The following is a 22,275-nucleotide window of genomic DNA, read 5'->3' on the forward strand; positions in this document are numbered from 1 at the left end:
TCCATGTGATGGATATTCAGGTAGAAGAAAGGTTATTGTACGATATCAGAACTTTGTCTTGTTACGATCGAGAACCTGTACATCCATCACATGACCTGGACAGATTTTATCCATTGCAGGTATACAATGAAGGTTACAAATAATTGATCTTGCAAAAGCCGAGGAACAGATTCTAGAAAGTAGTAATATTATTTGGTGAACCCCTTCTGATAAACCTTTTGCTCCCCATTTAGTTATGGCTGGCAGTTGTGTGTAATCTTCTTATTCTCTGCCATCTTGGTTTACATTTTTTTTCCCGCAGCTGATGGGAAACAGTTAATACTGTAAATCTAATTAGTGGTAAGTGCTAACTGCTTCTCAACTGGGGATCAAGGCACAGATGGGTAATGAATTATATGAAAGCGTAAGGATGTGAAAAAAAAATATGTACTTGTAAATTTGATCAAAAATCCTGAGCTACAACTGTGGATTTTTTGATAAAATTTCATGAATTTGTGCTTTTCTAATAATTCTTTCACTTTTAGGAATAGCAAAACATTTTCCACAAGGGGGCAGTATTTACCAAATGGAAGCAGGCATTCAAATAATTAAGAATGAACTTCAGTGGTCATTGATTGTCTGAGACCTTTACTGCCCCTCTCAGGCCCTGCACCAGACATTACATAGTGAAAAGGTTTCACCTGGAGAGTTTCCTTTTGGGATAATTTAATGTTAAAATGATTCCCTTTAACTTGAATAACATTTTCTTCTTGGAATGAGTATCACATTTTCAGATAAGTTGGACTTCTGTGAAGAAAATAGACCATGTAAAATGTGAAAGGTAGTTTTAAAGGGATTTTTCTCTACAATGATTGGGGAGAGAACACCACTCTGTAAACTGTTTAGTGGCCGCTACCAGGTACTGCAGAGCAAATCCTATTGAAATGATTAGGGGCTGAACTGCAGTACCTGCGAGCGGCCCATTAATAGGGTGATGGTGTGGTGGTCTATTGTATTCCGCACAATGTTTACATCTAAGCGCTGCCAGAGCTGGTAACATAGCGGTGTCAGACCCCCATTGATCTGATATTTTTTACTTATCCTTCATCATCAATCTCATTATACTGGAAAACTCCTTTAACAAGGACATTGAAGACATATATGCTTTCCAAATTGATTTTCAGTTTGTCTTACTGGTACAGAGCAGGGGACTTATCAGTTTAATATTGACATCCCAGAACCTCCCATCACCAATACAAATACTTCTTCACACAAATCTTGGCATAACATTGCATGTTATATTGTACCCTAATGAAAATTATTTTCAGAAAACCTTGCACAATGGGTTAGGGAATCTAATGGGACAGCAAATTAAAGTCAGATGACGTCCGGATTCTCTGTGCACTCTAAGCGTCCTGCATTTCTATCCATGATTGCATACGTGTAGTCAAGTGCTCTCATTTCTTTTAGCAGAACTGTTAAAGAATATATCAAGATGCAACTATGTATTTTCTATCTACTTCAGTGACTCAAGTAATGTTTAGTGATGTAGGAAACATGAGTTAAATTGCAAGAGGCGAAGTGTTTTTGCCCAAGAGGGATGCAAAATTAGTTTTCTTTTTAATAATCTACATATTCAATTGGTGGTTGTGTCACCAGATTCCAGATTCTCCAATGCAAATTGCATATGTTATTCAATAAATCTCAATAGATCTGTAATGAAATAAATACTCAATGAGACTGATGTATAAATAAATACTCAATGAGACTGATGTATTTACTTTGAAAATACCATGTCAAAATAGCTATAGAATACTTTTTTTAAAAGTTTATATGCAATCTTTGCTCACCTGAGATGATTGACAGCTCTCAGTGTCCCTCCTGCTGCTGAGCTCTTGCACAGCTCAGTACAAGCTACAGCTGTCAGTCAGGCAGAAACAGACTGCAGTTGGACTCACTCTAGTTGGAATTTTAAAATGCTAATTTTAATACTAGGATTATTCAGCCATTTAGCATAGATTTTCAAAGTAAATACACCAAAATCATTGGTTCTAGCATTTTTTTTCTAATACTTTATGCAATTTGTGAATTCGAGTGAAAGATCTTCTTTAAAGTAGTTGTCCAATATTTTATGAGCGTTGCCTAGCAGCTGGGTGTATGATGACACAATAATTTACTTTTTGAATAGCCCACCATTTTAGCACTGCCTCTCTGATCTTTTCTTATCCTGCAGCGGTGACGACATGATCATTGTTCACTTGACAACTGTATGCAGTCACTGGCCTCAGCATTTAGGCTGGCATGCAAAGCATATGACTACTTAAGACCACTGCAGCCAATCACTGACTTATGTATTAGCATTGCTGAGGATTTGAAAGGTAAGTAATGATTACATCTGTTTTATCATATTGGGAGATGTTAGGTAACTTTCCTAAAATCTCAGAAAACCCCTTTTAAAAGGGAATCAGTCAACAAATTACCATTAATCTGCAGGTAAATACTGTTTAACGTGCAGTCTAAGTGAAAGTGCGGCTGCAGGGAGAAATTGAAGTTCAATTCTCCCTGCAGATGTTCACTGCCAGTCATCGGGGCTCTCACCGCTCACTACATAATGTGCAAGTTGTAATTGCACCCAAGAGTTCTTGACACGCTGCATTACAGGATGACAATCAAGGAGCATTGGGCGTATTAAAGCATGCGCACTGCGTAGAGCAGTGACAGATAACCGCCTCGTCATCTGGAAGCGGACACCCTCAGTCAGAAAATAACTTCACTTTCTTCCTGCAGCTGCATTTCCAATTAGATATCAGCATGCTTAATACATTTTTTTGCCTGCAGTCATGGTGATGTGTTTTGGTTTTTTTTTTTTTGCTTACAGCTTCACTTGATAGGGTTATTTCATTTTTCCAAAAAACCCTGTCCCCAGGCCTCGTGTTTTTATTTATTTTTTTTATTTATTTTGTGGGTGCTGGGGCAGTGGCAGAGACTCCACATAAGCCTGGGAGAAGTTGAGTACAGTTTGTTCTTTGATTTGTTTTTTTTAAAACAAATTGTTCCTGACGACAGGCGTTTTTTTGGAAACCAAAAAACCGTTTAGGCTACATTCTCACTATGAGTTTTTGGTGAGTTTTTTTATTGATGTGTATTTTTGAAAAAATGCTAGTAACCTATTTTACTTAATAGGTGCAGAATATCTGCAACTTCTAAAACTTACCAAAAAGCCTAACCTTAGGCTATGTTTATATGTCGTCTTTCTCAGATGGATTCTGCTGCAAAAGTACGTTATAACATAAACCTAGTGAACAACAATGTCAAAACTACATTGATGTACTCGTGTTCCGTCTTATGTCACATTTTTTTAACCTCTTCTGATCGCTGAAGTAGTTAACAGAAGTGACATGCTCATTCTTTTGGGCGGCTTTGATTCGGAAGTTCCTGCTTTCTATATTTCATCGTGTAGAATGAAAAAAGCCAGCGGCAGATTCGCCGCATGAACGGTGGTAAAACCTCCAGTGAAGCCACTCCAGGAAAACAACCGCTGATGTTTTCCTGAAGCGGCTTCACTTGGGAAAACTTGGCAGCTGAAAAGACGCAATGTGCACTTTGCCTTAAGCAGGATAAAGCCTGTATTTCTGGCTTTTCAAGATTTAGCTTTTTAGTATGAAATAATTTAGAAGCTGTGAAGGCCTAAGGTTATATTGAGTTACACTCTATGACTACATATATTCCATAACAGAGGGCTCTTACTTTATTGTATGTCTACTATACATGGTGATCAGGTTTATGCAGACTTTTGTGGGAAAAGAGATTGATTTAAATATCTGCTCCCTCGGGGCTTATGAGTCCTGTGTGGGTTGACCGTTTTCTGTATGTTCTCTCAAACACACAGAAGGCTGTGAATCATTGACTGAGATCGCCTGGTTGCCAAGTAAATTATGTGTCATGATACTGTTGTCTGATAGCCCGGGACCAGGGGCTACTACCCTGTCCCTAACGCTAAGGGCGCCTCAGCTATCCCTGCTCTCTAGGTTACTTCTGAATGTAAAGATGCTGGAGCCACATACCTTGCTGTACTCCTGAATCAGCCCTTATCTGTCCCCTCCACCACCCAGGGAAGTGGGGAGGAATAGTGTATGTTAGTACACAAACCAGACAAACAAGGAAAGGACTTACAGGGATAAATGAAAATATCAAACATACAAAATATGCATTCACAGACAACTGAAGGAAAACAGTGAAGGGATAAGGAAAGTAAACAAAAATAGAAGAGGACTATGCACACAGCCAAAACACCAAGCAACAGTCACAAAAAAAACTCTCCTTAAACGCCTCTGCCGAACATTGAATCCTCCACGCCTCACCACTACAAGACTTAACACTGGCAGTCCAGATTGCCAGAGCAGAGACTATATAGGAGAGGGGAGTGGCTGATACTGCACAGCTGAAAACTTCCAAGAAGGAAGCTGCAGAGACTCAAAGCTGAGCAGTTAAACTTCTGCCCTGCTGAAAGAAACCAGCACCAGCAAAATAGAAATCAGCACCATATAATAAGAGGGAGAAGTGCTTCTATTCAATACAGGAGTCTGTGAACTCAGACGCTGCAGTTTTCTGGCTCCTCTCTATCACGGTAAATCCGTGACAGTACCCCAACCTCCCTTCTAAGAGGGACCTTCGGAACCTTAGGGCCAGGCTTATCAGGATGTGTCCTGTGAAAGGACCGGACCAACCTAACCGCATGGATGTCAGATGGTGGTGCCCACATCCTCTCTTCAAAACCATAACCCTTCCATTGTACCAGAGGCTGAAGAGACCGACGATGCAAGCGTGAATCCATAATCTTAGCTATCTGAAACTGCAAATTCCCATCAACCATGAGCGGAGATGGAGGCAGTGGTGATGGTTCAGATGACTCGACATACAGTACAGACCAAAAGTTTGGACACACCTTATTTAAAAAAAATTTCTGTATTTTCAGGACTATGAAAATTGTACATTCACACTGAAGGCATCAAAACTATGAATTAACACGTGGAATTATATACTTAACAAAAAAGTGTGAAACAACTGAAAATATGTCTTATATTCTAGGTTCTTCAAAGTAGCCACCTTTTGCTTTGATGACTGCTTTGCACACTCTTGGCATTCTCTTGATGAGCTTCAAGAGGTAGTCACCGGAAATGGTCTTTCAACAATCTTGAAGGAGTTCCCAGAGATGCTTAGCACTTGTTGGCCCTTTTGCCTTCATTCTGCGGCCAGCTCACCCCAAACCATCTCGATTGGGTTCAGGTCTGGTGACTGTGGAGGCTAGGTCATCTGGCGTAGCACCCCATCACTCTCCTTCTTGGTAAAATAGTCCTTACACAGCCTGGAGGTGTTTGGGGTCATTGTCCTGTGGAAAAATAAATGATCGTCCAACTAAACGCAAACCGGATGGAATAGCATGCCGCTGCAAGATGCTGTGGTAGCCATGCTGGTTCAGTATGCCTTCAATTTTGAATAAATCCCCAACAGTGTCACCAGCAAAGCACCCCCACACCATCACACCTCCTCCTCCATGCTTCATGGTGGGAACCAGGCATGTAGAGACCATCCGTTCACCTTTTCTGCGTTGCACAAAGACACGGTGGTTGGAACCAAAGATCTCAAATTTGGACTCATCAGACCAAAGCACAGATTTCCACTGGTCTGATATCCATTCCTTGTGTTCTTTAGCCCAAACTTGTCTCTTCTGCTTGTTGCCTGTCCTTACCAGTGGTTTCCTAGCAGCTATTTCACCATGAAGGCCTGCTGCACGAAGACTCCTCTTAACAGTTGTTGTAGAGATGTGTCTGCTGCTAGAACTCTGTGTGGCATTGACCTGGTCTTTAATCTGAGCTGCTGTTAACCTACGATTTCTGAGGCTGGTGACTCGGATAAACTTATCCTTAGAAGCAGAGGTGACTCTTGGTCTTCCTTTCCTGGGGCGGTCATCATGTGAGCCAGTTTCTTTGTAGCGCTTGATGGTTTTTGCAACTGCACTTGGGGACACTTTCAAAGTTTGCCCAATTTTTCGGACTGACTGACCTTCATTTCTTAAAGTAATGATGGCCACTCGTTTTTCTTTACTTAGCTGCTTTTTTCTTGCCATAATACAAATTCTAACAGTCTATTCAGTAGGACTATCAGCTGCATATCCACCTGACTTCTGCACAACACAACTGATGGTCCCAACCCCATTTATAAGGCAAGAAATCCCACTTATTAAACCTGACAGGGCACACCTGTGAAGCGAAAACCATTTCTGGTGACCACCTCTTGAAGCTCATCAAGAGAATGCCAAGAGTGTGCAAAGCAGTCATCAAAGCAAAAGGTGGCTACTTTGAAGAACCTAGAATATAAGACATATTTTCAGTTGTTTCACACTTTTTTGTTAAGTATATAATTCCACATGTGTTAATTCATAGTTTTGATGCCTTCAGTGTGAATGTACAGAAAAATCTTTAAATGAGAAGGTGTGTCCAAACTTTTGGTCTGTACTGTATTTTTTGAGCAAAGACCGGTGAAACACTTTATGAATCCTAAAAGTAGGTGGCAAAGCAAGACAAAATGCTACAGAATTGACGATGTCCACAATCTTGTAAGAACCGATGAACCTGGGACCCAGTTTCCAAGAGGGAACCTTCAAGTTAATGTTCCTTGAGGACAATCACACCAAGTTACCAACACAAAGGTCCGGACCAACCACAAGTCTTTGATCAGCCACACTCTTATATTTGGACACCATATTATTCAAATTATTAAGAACCGCACAAAGGTAATAGATGATGAAAATTGTCCCTCTTCATGTATTCCTGATGAACGATCCCTATTAAATGAACTGAACTGAGGATGAAAACCATAGGCTCTGGATAATGGGGACTTACCAGTAGACTCATAACAACTGTTATTTACCGGAGCTAGAGGTAAATAAGTAACCCAATCCTCCTGATTCTCAGACACGAAACACCTAAGAAAAGTCTCAAGATTCTGGTTAACGTGTTCAGTTTGCCCATTAGACTGTGGATGAAAAGCTGAGGAAAACAACAGATTGATCCCCAACCAAGTGCAAAAAGCTTTCCAAAACTTGGAAATAAATTGCGCTCCCTGGTCAGAAACAATATCGGTAGGAATCCCATGTAATCTTACAATTTTGTTTATGAAAATTTGCGCCAAGGTCTTGGCGTTGGGTAAGGCAGATAGTGCAATAAAATGAGACATCTTGCTTGAACCATGGGAAATCAGTAATGAAATCTACTGATAAATGATTCCAAGGTCTACTAGGAATCGCCAATGGTTGGAGAGATGCAAATGGAAGAGTATGAGAAGTCTTAGGCCGGTTTCACACGTCCGTACATCTCTGGTTCCGGAGATGTCCGTTTGTGTTTTATGTGTTGCATCTGTGTGCGGCCCCTCTGCCGCATCAGGATCACCCGTACCGGCGCCTGGGAATGGCGCTGTTCCCAAGAGCCGGTGCTGAACACTGCCCTCATCATGGTTTCCTGCCAGTGCTGTGATCAGCACCAGCAGGGACAATGATGAGGGTAGTAGTAGTCTGCTCCCACAGTGTCCCTGTGTAAAAATATGAATGAAATGGTAAAAGCCTTCTACTCACCTGTCCGGAGATGTCCACTGCTGTAATCCATCCGACCGCTAACACAAGAGGAGCCGGGGAGAATGAGCCGCTCTAGCGAGCGGCTCCGGAGCTGCGCTCAGTGAGTGACAGGACACCGCTCCTGACTGCAGCTTCGGGGCCCGCTCGCTGGAGCGGCTCATTCTCCCCGGCTCCTCTGTATCAGTGGTCGCATGGATTACAGCGGGGGACATCTTCGGACAGGTGAGTATAAGGCTTTTATTATTTTCTTATTTTTACAAAGGGACACTGTGGGAGCAGACACTACTACCCTCATCATTGTCCCTGCTGGTGCTGGCAGCGCCGGCAGGGAACCATGATAAGGGCAGTATTCAGCACCGGCGCTTGGGAACAGCGCCATTCCTAGGCACTGGTACGTGTCACACGGATGAAACACTGATGTCATCCGTGTGGTGCGTAAAAAAATGGACATGTCAGCGTGAAAACACACTGACGTGCACAGACCCATTGATTTTAATGTGTCTGCGTGTGTGTGTGTGTGTGTCTGGTATGGAAACTGTCACCACTCTTATAAGTCACAAAACAGTTGAAACTGGCGAAGAATAGAGACCACCTTGCCTTTCTAGGCATCAGACACTCAGCAGATTCTAAATACAATAGATTTTTATGATCAGAGATTGCCATGACTGGATGTACTGACCCTTCCAGAAAATGACGCCACTCTTCAAAAGCCCACTTAATTGCCAAGAGTGCCCTGTTATCAATGTCAGAATTTTTCTCAGCAGATGATAGTTTCTTAGAAAAATATGCACACAGACACCATTTACTAGGAGACGCACCCTGTGACAACACAGTCACCACCCCCACTTCAGACGCATCAACTTCAACAATAAATGGCTGAGTGACGTCAGACTGTATAAGGATTGGCGCAGGCACAAAACATCTTTTCAAGGTATCAAAAGTTTCCTGGGCCGGACTGGAAAAGTGTTGAAAGACGACGGAAGCATTAATCAACCCAAATGGCATTATGAGTTTCTCATAGTGTCCCTCAGGGGTATTGAAGGCTGTCTTCCACTCATCCCCCTACTTGATGCGAATGAGATTATAAACCACCCTGAGGTCCAGTTTAGAAAACCATTTCCCACAATCTGATTAAAGAGGTCCGGGATGAGAGGGAGAGGATATGGATCCGGACTGTGATCCGATTGAGTTAGCGAAAATTTAAGCAATGGCGTAACCCCCTGTCTTTTTTTTCTTGACAAAGGAAAACCCTGCAGCAACGAGAGATGAAGATGGTCTGATATTACCCTTTGGTAGACTTTCATGGCCTTCCTCTCTGGACCAGAGATGTTGTATAACCTGCTTTTTGGCAGCTTAGCCCCAGGAATAAGGTTAATGGCGCAATCATAAGGACTATGTGGAGGGAGTTGCTGACACCTCTGTTCTTGAAAACACATTCTCAGAATCAAACAGGTATTCAAGCAGAGATTAGGTATCCACCCTGGCTAGCCGGGTACCAGTGTTATTGCAATATTCGCTCCATTTAACCACCTCTCGAGTCTTCCAGTCAACCACAGGATTGTGTAGCGTAAGCCAGGGTAATCCTAGAACCACAGGAGAGGGCAAGCCCTCTAGCACATAAGTCTATAAATTCAGAGTACATGGCACCTACTTGTATATGCAACCTCCGAATGACCTGAATAAAATACCCCTGGTTCAAGGGTGCAGAGTCAATAGCGATAATGGGTATTGATTTAGATAATACTTGTGGTTTGAGGCCCCTGGTCTGGACGAATCTGGCGTCAATCAAATTAAACCCCACCCCACTGTCCAGAAAGGCAGAAATGATCACATTATATTCGTCAAGATGGATTTCGGCCGGTAGTAAAAATTGAGATCTACCAATGGAGGAAATAACTACACCCGGATTGCCAACCTCCCCGCAACCCGGGCTGCTTAGTTTTCCAGCAGCTGATAACTGGGGGATATGGAAGGATACATAACCACAAAATTACCCTTTCCACCACAGAAAAAGCACACTCTTCCTTTACACCGAACTACCATTGCACCCACAGGACGTGCCGCCCGACCCAACTGCATGGATTCTATGGTATCCTCAGACCCAGGTTTCTTTGACTCTGGGCCCCCTGCAAATACGAGTGTCTCCTTATGTCTCTGACAAAGACGGCGGTCCACCCGGATGGCCAGAGACATGGCCACCTCCAGGGAGATCAGAGTCTCAGGCAGGGCAAATGAATCCTTTACCCTTACTGATAACCCTTGAATGAACTGGCTAGGGAGTGCGGGCTCATTCCATTTAGTATCGGTGGACCACCTCTGAAATTCAGGGCAATACTCTTCTGCTGGCCGATCTACCTGCTGAAGCTGACATAGTGTGGACTCAGCCAGGGAGACGTGGTCGGGGTCATCGTATATGTGACCTAGCACCTGAAAAAAATTCTCAACCGTCCGTAGCGACTGACAGTTGTCTGAAAGAGAAAAAGCCCAGGCTTGGGGGTCACCCTGGAAGAACGATATTACTATTCCCACTTGTTCCTCAGTACCAGAGGAGTGAGGCCGCAACTTAAAGTATAGTTTACAGGTTTTCCTGGAGACAACAAACTTATCATGTCCCCCAGAGAACCTGTCAGGCAAAACGATCTTGGGCTCCAGCAGGTGCTGTTTGAGAGTCACTGTCCCCAAACCGGACGTGTTCAATTGCTGCAAAACAACAGCAAAGATCTGCCACCTCTAGACTGAGCTGCTGCAGTTGCCCAGCCAGAGCAGTAATAGGATCCATTATGGATCAAAAAATAGTATGGACCAGTGTTACTGTCACAATACTGTTGTCTGGTAACCTGGGACCAGGGGCTACTACCCTGTCCCTAACGCTAGGGGCGCCCTAGCTATTCCTGCTCCCCAAGTTACTTCTGATGATGAAAATTCTGGGGACACGTACTTTGCTGTACTCCTGAATCAGCCCTTATCTGTCCCCTCCCCCACCCAGGGAAGTGGGAAGAAATAGTGTATGCTGATACACAAACCAGACAAACAAGGAAAAGACTTACAGGGATAAATAAAAAATATCAAACATACAAAATATGCATTCACAGACAACAGAGGGAAAACACTGAAGGTATAAGGAAGCTAAACCAAAATAGAAGAGGACTATGCACACAGCCAAAACACCAAGCAACAGTCACAAAAAATCTCTCCTTAAACACCTCTACCGATCATTGAATCCTCCACTCCTCACCACTACAAAACTTAACATTGGCAGTCCAGATTGCCAGAGCAGGAACAATATAGGAGAGGGGAGTGGCTGATACTGCACAGCTGAAAACTTCCAAGAAGGAAGCTGCAGAGACTCAAAGCTGAGCAGTTAAACTCCTGCCCTGCTGAAAGAAACCAGCACCAGCAAAATAGAAATCAGCACCATATAATAAGAGGGAGAAGTGCTTCTATTCAGTACAAGAGTACGTGAACTCAGATGCTGCAGTCTTCTGGCTCTTCTGTCGTGGTAAACCCATGACAATCAGGGTAAGGCCAGGTGGAGCATCCAGGGCGCTGCCACCAACCTCGGTGGCAATTAAACTTTGCAGTTGGCTATTGTGTAATAAGCAATCACTTCATTGCCTTTGAGGTTTGTGGCCATAAACTCTACACCACACAAGCGAACTGACTGCTCAGTCTGCTCTTACCCTTAAAATTATAAGGCCACGTTCAGTATTTGGTCAGTTTTTTACATCAGTATTTGTAAGCCAAAACCAGAAGCTGGTGAAAAATGCAGAAGTGGTGACGTGTTTCTATTATACTTTTCCTCTGATTCGCCGACTCCTGATTTTGGCTTAGAAATACTGATGTAGAATACTGACTAAACAGTGAACTTGTGAATGTGGCCTAACAAAACTTTTTCTATCTGCACACGAAATAGTTGTCTCCTTAAAGAAACTAGAGCGATATCTGAGGGTGGTTCCCCCTCTGTGCCTTCTACTATTCCCTACAGACTAGTAGCAGTAGCTACAGTGGACTGTGAAAGTATTCACCCCCCCCCCTTGGCATTTTTCATGTTTTGCTACCTCACAACCTTTAATTTTTTTTTGCGAGTTTGCATCAGTTCATGTGAAGAACATGCCTGCAACTGTTAACATTTGCTTTTCTTTTTATTGTGAATATTTAAACAACAAATAGGACAAAATAACTGAAAACTTCAGTGTACATGACTATTCACCCCCTAAAGACAGTACTTTGTAGAGCGTCCTTTTGCGGCAATTACAGCTGCAAGCCACTTTGGATAAGTCTCTGAGCTTTCCACATCTTGACACTGGGAGTTTTGCCCATTCATCACGGAAAAACTGCTCCGCTCCTTCAAGTTAGATGGTTTCTTCTGGTGAGCAGCATTCTTCAAGTCTGACCACAGATTTTCAATTGGATTAAGGTCTGGGCTTTGACTAGGCCACTCCAGAACATTTACATGTTTTCCCTTAAACCACTCGAGTGTTGCTTTAGCAGTATGCTTTGAGTCATTGTCTTGTTGGAAGATGAACAACAGTCCCAGTCTCAAATCACTGACAAACAGGTTTTGCTCAAGAATCTCCCTGTATTTTGCACCATCCATCTTGTCCTCGACTCAGACTATTTCCCCTGTCCCTGCTGCTGAAATATATCTCCACAGCATGATTCTGCCACCACCATGTTTCACTGTGGGGATGGTGTTCTTGGGGGTGATGAGCAGTATTGGTTTGGCACCAGACATAACGTTTACTTTGGTGGCCAAAAAGTTCAATTTTGGTATCATCTGACAACAGCACCTTCCTCTATACATTTGGGGAGTCTCCCACATGTCTTTTAGCAAACTGAAATTGAGCCTTACAATTTTTTTGTTTAAATAAAGGCTTTTTTTCTGCCCACTTTTCCATAAAGGACACTTCTATGGAGTGTATGGCTTATCGTGGTCGTATGGACAGATACTCCAGTCTCTGCTTGGGAACTGTGCAGCTACTTCAGGGCTACCTTTGGTCTTTGTGCTTCCTTTCTGATTAATGCCCTCCTTGCCCGTGCTGAGAGTTTTGGTGGGCGTCCCTATCTTGACAGGTTTGTTGTGGTACCATGTTCTTTCCATTTGATGATAATGGATTTGATGGTGCTCTGGGGGATCATCAGAGATTGGGATATTTTTTTTTTTATTACCCAACCCTGAATTGTACTTCTCAACAACTTTGTCCCTGACTTGTTTGGAGATCTCCTTGGTCTTCATGGTGGTGATTTGTTAGTTGTGCCTCTTGCTTAATGGTGATGCAGCCTCTGTGACATTTCAGAAAAGGTGTGTAGAACCCCTGGCAAAAACTATGGAATCACCGGGTTCGGAGGATGTTTATTCAGTTGTTTAATGTTGTTGAAAAAAAGCAGATCACAGACATGGCACAAAACTAGTCATTTCAAATGGCAACTTTAGGGTTTTAAGAAACACTACAAGAAATCAAGATAAAAAATGTGGTACTCATTAAGAGTATTTTTTTCAGACCAAGCAGAGGGAAAAAAATATGGAATCACTCAATTCTGAGGAAAAAATTATGGAATCATGAAAAACAAACACACAAAAGAACACTCCAATACATCACTAGTATTTTGTTGCACCACCTCTGGCTTTATTAACAGCTTGCAGTCTCTGAGGCATGGACTTAATGGGTGACAAACAGTGCTCTTCATGAATCTGGCTCCAACTTTCTCTGATTGCTGTTGCCGGATCAGCTTTGCAGGTTGGAGCCTTGTCATGAATCATTTTCTTCAACTTCCACCAAAGATTTTCAATTGGATTAAGATCCGGACTATTTGCAGGCCATGACATTGACCTTATGTGTCTTCTTTCAAGGAATGTTTTCACAGTTTTTGCTCTATGGCAGGATGCATTATCATCTTGAAAAATGATGTCATCATCCCCAAACATCCTTTCAATTGACAGGACAAAAAAAAATGTCCAAAATATCAATGTAAACTTGGGCATTTATTGAAGATGTAATGACAGTCATTGGAACGGCACCAAACAAAAGTTCCAGCATCATCACCGTGCCCAATGCAGATTCGCGATTCATCACTGAATATGACTTTCATCCAGTCATCCACAGTCCACTATTGCTTTTCCTTAGCCCATTGTAACCTTGTTTTTTTCTGTTTAGGTGTTAATGATGGCTTATGTTTAGCTTTTCTGTATGTAAATCCCATTTCCTTTATGCGGTTTCTTAATGTTCGGTCACAGACATTGACTCAAGTTTCCTCCCATTCGTTCCTCATTTGTTTTGTTGTGCATTTCCTGTTTTGGAGACATATTGCTTTAAGTTTCCGGTCTTGACTCTTTGATGTCTTCCTTGGTCTACCAGTATGTTTGCCGTTAACAACCTTCCCATGTTGTTTGTATTTGGTCCAGATTTTAGACACCGCTGACTGTGAACAACCAACATCTTTTGCAACATTGCGTGATGATTTACCTTCTTTTAAGAGTTTGATAATCCTCTCCTTTGTTTCAATTGACATCTCTCGTGTTGGAGCCATGATTCATGTTAATCCACTTGGTGCAACAGCTCTCCAAGGTGTGATCACTCCTTTTTAGATGCAGACTAACGAGCAGATCTGATTTGATGCAGGTGTTAGTTTTGGAAATGAAAATTTACAGGGTGATTCCATAACTTTTTCCCTCTGCTTGGTCTGAAAAAAATTACCCTTACTGAGTACCACATTTTTAATGTTGATGTCTTTTAGTGTTTCTTAAAGCCCTAAAGTTGCCCTTTGAAGTAACTTTAGTTTTGTGCCATGTCTGTGATCTGCAATTTTTCAAGAACATTAAACAACTGAATGAACATCCTCTGAGCCCGGTGATTCCATAATTTTTGCCAGGGGTTGTATATACTGACAGACCATGTGACACTTAGATTGCACAGAGGTAAACTTCCTTTCACTAAGCAAGTGCCTTATGAAGGGAATTGCTTGCACCAGAAATTTTTAGGGGCTTCATAGCAAAAGGGGTGAATACATATGCACATGCCAATTTTAGTTATCCCATAAATTTAATTTATGCCTGTATTTTTCTCAATTCACTTCACCAACTTAGACTATTTAGTGCTGATGTATCACACACAAATCAGATTACAAAAATATTTAAACACAGGTTGTAATGTAACAAAATAGGTAAAAAGCCAAGGGAGGGGTGAATACTTTTGCAAGCCACTGTATAGGCTAGCTCAGTGCCACGTCAATTCTTGTTGGCTCTGCTGATTTGGTTGGTCATATGGCGCATTTTGAGGAGTCTGCATCTCTCCAATTAACATCAAAAGCTCTCAGCCCTATCATTGACACATTTATATTATTTGTCCGATGAAAACATCTTTTGTTCATATGCCCTATTCTGTACAATCTCTTTTTAAAATGACTTTTTTTTCCTATTCCAATGGAGGTGCACCTTGTAAAAATAACATTTTTCAGGTGGGTTTGCCTAAGGTGCTACTACTTCTTTAGGGACAAATTAATTGTTTGGCAAAAAGTCCAGGATGGATGATTCATTTTCCTCAAACAATTGATACCAGAGTCATCTTAAAATCCCTCATACAAAAGTTTGTAGGCAATTTTGAAATAGTTTTAAAGTCATTCCGCTACTTGAGCCTCCTGAAGCTTTTACGGGAGACATGCCCTCGCCTCCTTTTAAACTGGTTTATAACTTGACATTGAAAAAGATTGTTGTTTAAAATAACTAAAATGAGACTGGTCTTTGTAACACTACTTCATCAGAGTCATTCACTCTGCCTCCTCCTCGAGGCTTGGAACAAAACCCTTTACAATCTCCCAGAGAGATCGTAACTAAACACAACAAAAGTGAAGTTGTTCCATAAAGGCATCTCACTTTTATCTGTATCTAAATTTAAACCGTGATTAATGGAATGAAATAAAAAAATATTTGTGGAGGAATGTAGGATCTGAAAAAAAGTACAACAGCAGAAAGAAAAATATCCAGAGGAAATACCTAACTGAATAGAAGTCTGCACAAAGCGCTGTATAGGGTTTAGCAGATCTTAGAATGATTGCAGAGAATAAACGGTCTGATCTTAAAAATCTAGAGATTAGCAGTCCGGCACAGGCTGTTCAGTGTGGAATGTGCTGTATTACTTCTAAATATGTTCTGCTTGTGTGACGGACAGAAAAATTGCATATGGCGCAGTCCTGAAAACCCACTCACTATTTGTAAAGGTACTGCATTTCTGATCTGTTTATAGCTAAAGTGGCTGAGGAACTAGTGATAGAATTTATTCTATATGCAGATGTATTAAATTTTTCTCCTTTATCAAAATAATTTGAACTTCAATTTCTCATATCTAACTTTACCTGACCACTATAAATTAAATAGATTTTGTGTTTTAAAGGGAAATTCCCACTTTAAAGGGTTTTTTTCCACATCATTTTTCTGTTTGTTTCTTTTTTTTTGTTGTTTTTTTAAACAGTACATCATTGTCTAAAAAAAAAAACTATTCGAGTGGTACAGGCATGTGCCTGTTGAAGCCAATGGCCAACTTGAAGCAGTCACAAGCTGTCCACCAGTGGATGAATCGGGAGACCAGCGGAGAATCTTGGACCTATACATCCGACCTTGGACCTATACGTCCGACCTTGGACCTACACGTCCAAGGTCGTTAAGGGGTTAAAGTGCTGTGGAATATGTTGGCGATACAGAAATAAAAATAATTATTCTATAATCCATAGACTTTAATGTAGTGGATGCATATCATAACCTCTGAATTGACTTCATTGGGGACAATAAATTGACAAATAGGGTTACAAGACCATTATCCACTTAATAAGTGAGGGACAGCACCTACGAGGAATTTATGGGAAATCTAATAGATATGTCATAAATGTTGAATATAGCCCTGTATGTATCTAAAAAGATTGCAGGGGGGCTAGGCACATTACCATTTAAAATCTAGGGTTTAGTTTGATATATTACTTGGTTTCAAAGAGTTGTCCCCTACTTGGACAACCCCATCTTAAATACCCAAGTCCTCCGAGTAATATAGAAAACCTTGTACTCTCCCTCTCCACCAGTGTCATTGCAGCGACATGTCCACATGGTCTCCTGGCTCTCGCATGACATTATTACATGTGAGTGGATATTTCAGCGATTGCTGATTGGCAGCAGTGGTCACGTGACTTAGCAATGTCACGTCATCCACCGGGAACGGCAGCATTAACATTGCTGGAACAACGCTGCTTTGGAGGCAGAGTTGTGGAGTTGGTAAGCCGATCCTCTGATTCCACAGCACTGTAACTACTATTACTGAGCATGTACATAAAGTGCAGCACAGATTCATCTCAACTAAAAGCCGAGATCCTGAGATCAGGAACAGAACAGACATTTATAGGACATTTCATAACTTTCCGAAATTCTTATGAAAAATTTATAGCGCATAGTAAGTTGAACTACTGTACCCAATTTATTATATATTGTTGGAGTCGGTCCATTTTATACTGACTCCATGACTCCGGCTGCACACCTCTGGTAGGAGGGGGGTATGCATTGATTTTTCTTTTCTAAAGGGCTTCGAATTAAGTAGGAGTTATCTAGTATTAAACAACCCCATTAATGATTTCTATTTTGCACCCATAGAGTTTAGCTGAATAAAGGTTTTAGACACTTGAGGCATTACTGTGAAATTACCCAAACAACCACCCAAAATTTCCTTAAAAATTATTTTGGAAAGTGGCGGTCCTCTTGACAAAGATTGCCACAGAACTTAATAAATGATAAAACTGAAAATCTGTCACCGTAAATATAATTAATGATATATTCTAGAAAAAGTGAACATACTTCTCCTAGAGGGGGTCATTTAAAGAGACGTACATGCATTATTTTATTACATCTCCTCTACTTGTAATGTTAGATTAGGACCCTCACCAGTCTTTAGCCATATGAGCTTTTCTTGAGATTGTGCTTCTCTATCCACTTTATCATTATGGAAGTTCACAACTATTCTCAGTATTTTCTCCCTTCCATTGCTTTTTATTGGACAAAACAAGCTCTTTCTCCAGGATGCGCCTGATGGTACAAATTAGATGTCCTGATGTTCATGTCATAAATCAAAAAGCATGAACTACACATGAAAAAAAGCACTTAGATTTTTTTCCCCAGAAGAGTTCAAATATGCTAAATAAAGACTGGGAATTTGGGAAAATGTTGCTATGTTTACACTTCAGTGTTATTATGTTGTCACCAAAACTACTCATTTACTCTCGTTATCTGTTGCAAGAAAAGAAAACTCGCCAGTGTTTGTTCTGTTGGATTTCAAGTCATGTCTGTAAGCACGAATAGATATAATGCAGGAAGGCATGTTCTCTGGTTTTGTCACACATTTATATTGTTTTGTGATTTCCTTTAAATATACTTTCCAACAAACCGCTAAAGTATGTTAAAAATAGAGGACACGTAACAAAACTACTCTTACTATTCCCAGGAAGTGGTAACATGGCATTAAGTGCAAACTCATCTATCATTACCTTGGCTCAAAATCATAGGGTCAAGAAAAGTCCTGGAAATGTACTAGAGCTGGGCCCTGCATGTAGCTTGGGGGACGGTATTTTCCATTTTGATGCTCCCCTTCCTTAAGAAAGAAGGCAATCATAGATTAAATCAAATCCAATTGTAGATGATTACTAGGCACAACAAATTTTTGCTTTATGTAACTTTAAAGGTACAGCAATTTGCATAGTTTTCAACTACTCAGGTATCTGCACCATTACTGTCTTGTTCAGGGCTCCTGTCACACTACCCATTCACTTTTTCGGAATAGATTAGATCAGTGGTGGGCAATTAATTTTCTCAAGGGACCACATGAGAGACTGTAACTGTTGTGGAGAACCAATAAGTTGAAATTAATTCTGTTCAATCTTAACATTATTTTAGATTTTAATTGTATTGCTTATTGTGGAGCAGATCAAAGCCATATAATTTGCTGATTTTTAAAAAGTTTGTAAAAAGTCCTTATAATGTATTATCTACAGCTCTCCCAAAACATGTATGATGTTGCCACATCCCCCACACACAGTATGATGGCATCACAGCTCCCGCAGGGTATACTGGACTCCACAGCCCTTCCATACACAGTAGGATGCCCCTACAGCCACCCAACACCGTATGATAGCCCCCTAAAAGGTATACCAGACACAGTATGATGGCTCCTACAAACTATGGTTGCCCACACAGTATAATGTACCTCACAGGCTCCAAAAAGTAGGATCCCACATACAGAATGATGACACTCCTTCAGTATGATCCTTTATATGCCCCAACACATTATGATGGCACCACACAGGCCCCTATACAGAGTATGATGGTCCCTACTGTCCCCTAGGCCGTGTAATTCCCCACAGCCCTCAGTTACAGAATGTTGACTCTCACTGCATGATTCCACTTAGCCTACCAACACGTTATGATGGTCTTCACACCGTATTGTTCCCTGTAGTATGATACATCTCAACACAATATGATGACCCTCACAGCAGCGCCAACACTGTATGATACCCGACAGCCCCAAACACAGAATTCTGACCCCCCCCCGCCCCTCCCCCAGAGTGCGCCAAAGTTTGACGACCCCGGCAGTATGATCCTTCCCCTTCCCCATAGCCTCCAACACAGTTTGTTGACCACCCCCACAGTCCCCAAACACAGAATAATGACCCCACATATCCCCAACTAACCAGTGACGCATTCTATTCCCCCCACTAGTGAATGACAAAAAAACAAACGCTACTCACCTCGACCCTGTGACCCCAGCACGCTGCTCCGTTCTTTGCTGTGCACGCTGAGGCTCCACAGCAGTGTCATCATCTCACCTGTTGTGCTGAGACACTCAATCTCACAGGCTGAATAGTGAAAGACGGAGTTGACGGTTCCCTCCTCCATCATTATATTCATTGACCAGAAAAAAAAAAAATGTAGTTCACCAGTATAATTCCTTAAGCATCCCACTCAAGCACAGTGCAATGAACCTGCCGGCTCACAGGTGAAACTAGAAAGAGGGAGGAAGCATCCAGGATCCTTGGAGACTTCAAAACGCAATCCAGTGCATGTGTGAGTAAAATTCCTTATTTATTTGGTTAAAAAAGGACAAAAATAAATCATGGACAGTAGTGACACATTCAGCAAAAGCTGAAATCTACACGTTTCGAACAATATAGGCTCTCTTCAACTCCTGATCCAGCTTCTCCCCCCTGTCAGGGGACTTTTCAGTGTTGACTCATGCAGGGAAAATAGACTTCCTATTTCTACAGAAAGCTTAGAAGAATTCAGCTAGTTTGTTTTTAATCACGTGATGTCATAGACCTAATGGAAAAGAGGAGAGTTAGCTGGAAAGAAGGACAAAATGAGCAATTATAAGTGCACACTGCACAGCGCTATATAATATGATAACTGCAATATATTAAGAGGATAAAAATTTTGATGGCCGTGCTTTTTTTTAAAGATGGTGCTGCCTGAGCCTGGCTCATTGTTGATTTTGTGAGGTCTTTAGTATTTCCATTTGCTCCTATTGTAAAGTTTATTTTGTATGTGTTAGCCTGTTTTGTTTTCTTACACTCTTTAACATAGACTTGCAAATTCAAATATGGAAAAGTCATGGAATTCTGGAAATCACAGGATGAATAATGTTGTTAATGATATGCAAAGGATGAATAGATGGAAACAAAATTTTCAAAACGTACCAATTTATTCAGTATGATCATGAGAGTAACGTGCAGAGATTCATACAAACACTGGGAGAACATACAAACTCTTTTTAGATCTTGCCATTGGTGGAATTTTAAGCCAGAACCCCAGCGCTCCAAGGCTAGGAACTTAATCTTAGAGAGCCAAAACTCAAGAGTTGGAAAAGTAAAAATAGAGCACCTCAGAATGCCCATTATTAGTTTTCTTGGGAAGACAGCCCCTTAATGGATAGCAATATTTCCTAATTGTGGTGAGCTACGAAATTGCTAACTTGTGAAGCACCATTCTATATTGTATTAGGTTGTCATGCAGTCATGTTACACATAATAGAATTGCCAACCACATACTAAAACAGGAGGGTGAACCACCACACCAAATGGTTATTGTGAATCACCCAAACAGGGCACCAACTCCATGAGATACAAATTAATAATAGGAGGAAGCGGAGTAAATGGTAATTTCAAATGCAAATATTTATTGAACATGATTGAAGACAAACATGGTGAAACCAGACACAGAGGAAGATGCACCGAAGGTGCAGAAGCACCCAACATTCATAATAATAAATGGCAAATGCTCATGAAATAGGTAAGAATCCACCCTAGTAATAGCCTAGGGGTATATGTTGCAATTTTGCCGAATGGCCAGTAATCCCAAGCTAATAAAGATGAACTCTAGTAATAGCCCAGGGGTCAGTGTCAGACTGGGGTGTCTGGGGCTCACAGGAGGAATTGATCCTCAGGACCCACCCTACAGCAATATGCAAATAACTGTTAGCCGATATCACCGTTATAGTGGAGCGCCGACTGTAAATCACAGGCAGCTCCTGCGCATATACTGTGCACCACCATAACTGGGATGTATAATTACAGTAGTTTGCATTAAAGGGGTTCTTTGCTAAAAAAAAAAGTTATCACCGATCCATGGGATCCACAGGATTGGTGATGACTTATTGATCGTTTGGGTCCGAACATTGGAAAACGCACCTATCGGAAGAATGGGGAAGTTTTATCCCTGACAGGACACTTATCCCCATTTTAAAATGAAGCAGCAGGTGGGACGTCTGACCGCAGATCCATTCATTCTCTTTGGGGCTTCCAGAAAAAAAACAAGAACAGCCACTGAGGGAATGAATGGATCAGTGGTCAAGTCGCTCATGAGCTCCAGTCTAATGGGGAGAAAAGCTCCATATTCTACCAATCGGTGCGGGTCTCAGCAGTTAGACCCCCCCTAATCTATAATTTATCACTTATCCTGTGGAGAGGTGATTACTTGTTTTCCCCGGAGAATCCCTGTAAGTGCATCTTGTTCCAAGTATTTAATCACTAATGGAAATAAAGAATCTTCTCCTAATTAATATCAGAGAGAACAAATGACCACCATATACAACACAATCCACTATACCAACACCAATAGTACCACATACGAGGGAGAAATACTGCCACACCATGACCAGACCATATTTTACCACCACATAGTGACCGAATAATACTACATACAAGGGAGAAATACCACCACACCATGACCAGACCACATATTACCACCACATTGTGACTGAATAATACCACATACAAGGGAGAAATACCACCACACCATGACCAGACCAGATATTAACAGCATATAGCATCCAAATAATTCCCCATCATTTCTCTCCCCCACCTCCTCCATCATTGTTCTCCCCCACTTCCTCCATCATTGCTCTCTCCCATCCTATCATTGCTCTCCCCCACTTTCTCCAACATTGTCATATCTCCCCCAGCTCCTCCATCATTGTCATATCCCCTCCATCATTGCCATATCTCTCCCACCTCCTGCATCATCATTGCCATATCTCCTCCACCTCCTCCATTATCATTGCCATATCTCCCCCCACCACCTCCATCATTGCCATATCTCACCCAACCACCTCCTCCATCATTGCCATATCTCACCCACCACCTCTTCC

The 22,275-nt window shown here is 41.6% G+C and overlaps 1 protein-coding gene across 1 annotated transcript in view; it reads right to left on the reverse strand.

The window, feature by feature from the left end:
- The window catches only part of WDR93 (WD repeat domain 93), a 127,916-nt gene that overhangs the window by 78,810 nt on the left and 26,831 nt on the right, over nt 1-22,275 (reverse strand). The gene's annotated exons all lie outside the window — the stretch shown is intronic.

This window comes from Phyllobates terribilis, unplaced genomic scaffold, assembly GCF_046119375.1.
Source record: "Phyllobates terribilis strain yellow unplaced genomic scaffold, ASM4611937v1 Scaffold_11__3_contigs__length_659146591, whole genome shotgun sequence".
In the NCBI taxonomy this organism is placed as follows: Eukaryota; Metazoa; Chordata; class Amphibia; order Anura; family Dendrobatidae; genus Phyllobates; species Phyllobates terribilis.